Raw genomic sequence first — 3,549 nt, 5'->3', positions numbered from 1 at the left:
GATGATCCAAAGGGATACTCCAAAAGGCCTGGAACCCAAAGCAGGGGCCAGGGACATCACAGTGCAGTCTCAGAGAGCAAGGAGGTGAACACCTGACTCTCCTCCAGCAGCTCTGCATGGCTGCAGATGGAAACGCCTAGGTGAGAATGTTCAGCCCTGGTCAGGGTTTATCGTGCATAAACTTGCATCAGGAACATTCTGCACCTGCAACTGACAATCTGGCCAGAGAGAGCAAAACTGAGGTTTCAGATTCTCCTCACTTCATTCCCCACCCCCAACCTCTCCCAGAGATGGACTAGAAACACCTTCATATGGGATCCATGATGAAATGAGGCATCATGAAGCCCTCAAAGGCAGAAAATGGAGCAAGGCCATCCAGTGGGCTGACATTGGACTCCAAACAGTGGTCAGTAACTGTACTACGCAGGTAGTACAAATTCCAAATTTCAGTGCCTTAGTCCCTTGGACATGCATTGCTTGCTCATGTCATAGTCCCAAGCAAGTGGAGAGGAAAGGCTGTGACCCACTAAGGAATTCAGAATCCTGGACTCCTTCCTCCAGGTCCTTGACATCCTTTCCATGGCACCAGCAGGTGGTTGAGAGAGTTTTATGGGCCAGGTCCAGAATTGGAACACATCACTCCCGCTCCCATTTCACTGACCAGAGTGTACAACTAGCTACATTCAGTTGAAAAAGGAGGTGAAAAACTCAGCCTAGCCCTGTGCCCAGGGAAAAGCGGACACCATCGATACTGGCGATTGTTAAGGTTAGTTATCTTTAGCGCCATCTGTCACTTGCTACGCTATCTTTCCTCTGGACTAATTCAGTTTTTCCAGATAAGGATCCTCTTGTTCTCTGCCTGATGGCTTTTCACCTCTTCCTGTCATTCGTGACAGTCGTTGGGCTACTCATTTCACATATTATACCACTCATCCTCAGCTTTATGGAACTGGCACTATTATTCTCCCATGTTACAGATGACAGAACTGAGGCTCAGTGGGACAAAGCCCCACAAATTTGCCCAAAATTACAAACCCAGTAATTGACAGACACAGAATTAAAAACCATATCTGCTTGGCTCTGAAATGCTCTCTTTTTTCCATTTCCTAGTTTAGGGGAGAAACCCTACACATGCAGACACATCATTCTTCACCTCACCCCTCATATCCTAGACCAGATGCAATGAGTCAAGGATAATGGAAATGCAGGGAAAATCTTATATATTTATTTATTCACTAACCAGCAGTCATTTAATCTCATGTGCCAAACCTCACGCCAGGTGCCAAGCACACACAGATAAAACAGGCCCAACTTTAGCCCCCTGGAAGTATCAGTCATGAAGACACACCTTCATCAAGACACTTTCATTTTTCCCAGGCTTGGGAAAAAAAGGAATACTCAAACCACACACGGACCAACAAGTCTTAATCTTATTGAACTGGCAAGAATACATCTGTGGAGAGAAAATAAAACAGAGCTTTAGCACAGGAACAATCCCAGTGACCCTTACATTCCTCCCACCCAAAGGGTCCTCTTGTCAGTGGGCCCTACATCCCTTGGGATAAGAGTTTTCAATTAGCAATAATCGCGCCTTGGATAAACTTCATTGGCTACGATACTGCCACTGCTCAAAGCTCCCTTGGGATAAGAAGAGAGAGAATATGGTGCTGGAATAGTCAAAACAGCACTGGTCTTCGATCTAGGAATCAAGAACAAATCCAGGTTGTTCATTGACAGCTTCTGTCTTCATTCTGGTAAAATCTGGGCATTGGGCCTCTCCATCGGGGCATCACACTGGGGTTTCTTGTGGTTCCAGGAAACCCAGCCAATCGAGGTCATAACCATAGCAATACTCTCTCATCACACACAGACCTCTGAGTTTTAAAAGTGTACTTTTACATTTAGTATCTCAGAGGATATGCTTGTGTCCATTTTACAGCTGGGAGCACTGAGGCTAAAAAGATATAGTCAGTTGCTCATAGTCACACAGCCAGTCAGAGGCAGAGGTGGTGTGAAAAGATATAATTCTCGCCTCTTGTATCATGGGTCCTTTCTCCTGGCTCATTTTGAGAAGCCTTCCTTCCCAGGACCCAGCACTACCAGTCACAGGTGACCCTGGGGATTGCTTGCTTAGAAAACTGGGGGTGCAAGGTGTTGAGGGGCAGTGGATCTACTTGGGGGGTGGGTAGTGAATGCATAGGGAGATACCAAGTACCCTCCTTCACATGGTAAGAGGGTTAAGGCTGTAGTAGGATCCTGGGGATGTGGATCTGAGCCAGATCTTACCTTTCACTGGCTTAACACAGGAATTCCCACACACTCCCTTGCAGCACTTGAGACTGTTCAGGCAGTGGCTGTCATTCAGGCATTTGTCTGTGGGGTTGGGCCTCTTGCACTGGTCAGTGACCAGGGGACACTTCCCAGGATTGACCTTAACTGGTGAGAACGGAGTCACAACTCAGAGGCTTGCCCTCCTAGACATCACCCTAGCTCCTACCCCATCTCTACCCCGGTGTGCCAATCACTTCTTCTCTACCTCGGCACCCAAACTGAGGCCAGTGCATGTCCTGTTGGAGTCCCCTTTCCACCGAGGGGGCTGCAATTAGGGTTGCAAGTGTCTGACAGAGTGACTTATTAGCTGAATGAGTGGCTAACTCCTGGACTTAGCATAAGCATAAGCATAGCAGTGAGCCCTGGCTCTGCCTCACCTTCCAGCTCAGTTCCCAGGAGCCCCCACCACTTCTCCCAGATGTGTGTCCTTAAGCTGAAATCTCCCTGGTCCCCTCTTCCAGGGCTTTGTTTCCTCACCAGGCTTTGATGGGTCTACAGGATCCACGCATTTGATGCCACAATATTCACGACAGCATTTCTGCTCCTTCGGACAATCCCAGTCACTCTGGCATTGAGGGGGTTCAAACACAAGGCACATCACACGAGGTGTGAAGGGGCAGGCTCCGTGCTTAGCTTTCTCTAAAGAGTAAGAACAAAGGAGGAAGAGGGAGCTGATTCTGAGTCATGACCACAATCCAGGACAAGGAACTGGCTTGGGGGGAGGGGCGGGGAGCGGAGAAACCTAACCCAGGCAACCGACCCCAAAGGAAAAGAGAGTGTTATTAGGATTCCTGTTTGAAGGCAGGTGTGGGGTTGTGCCAGGCTGAGCCAACCACTCAACCAAGAGGGAGTTGATGGCACAGAAAAGAAGGTATAGAGATGGTGGTGTGCAGGTAAATGTTTTAAAAGAGGCCTTTTTGGCATTAGCCAATTTCCATGGTGTAAAGAAGGCCACCATGGCTGATTTCAAGCTACCACATGATGTCAACTAGCTTGCAAAAGTCTTAAAAGTGTAACCTCCCGCTGTCGTGAGCCAGTATAAGCCAGCTCCAGCACACAGCTGGACAGAGCTCATGGTCAGGTGCGCCTTCCCCGGGGGGTTGACTGGGAGGGAAGCCAAGAAGGACCCCGGATAGTAGGAGAGGCAGCTCATCAGAGCCTGAAGGAAAGATTCCAGATCCACTGAGAGCAAATTGACCATTAAAAAGGAAACAGTAA

At 48.5% G+C, this 3,549-nt stretch overlaps 1 pseudogene; it reads right to left on the bottom strand.

The window, feature by feature from the left end:
* Positions 1-1,555: 1,555 nt before the first annotated feature.
* LOC140618880 (U4 spliceosomal RNA) lies at positions 1,556-1,636 on the bottom strand (annotated as a pseudogene).
* Between the last annotated feature and the right edge of the window lie 1,913 nt (positions 1,637-3,549).

The sequence above is a fragment of the Canis lupus genome, chromosome 26 (genome assembly GCF_048164855.1).
Source record: "Canis lupus baileyi chromosome 26, mCanLup2.hap1, whole genome shotgun sequence".
In the NCBI taxonomy this organism is placed as follows: Eukaryota; Metazoa; Chordata; class Mammalia; order Carnivora; family Canidae; genus Canis; species Canis lupus.
Note: the sequence above shows the minus strand (reverse complement) of the source record. Positions and strands in the feature narration are given on the sequence as shown.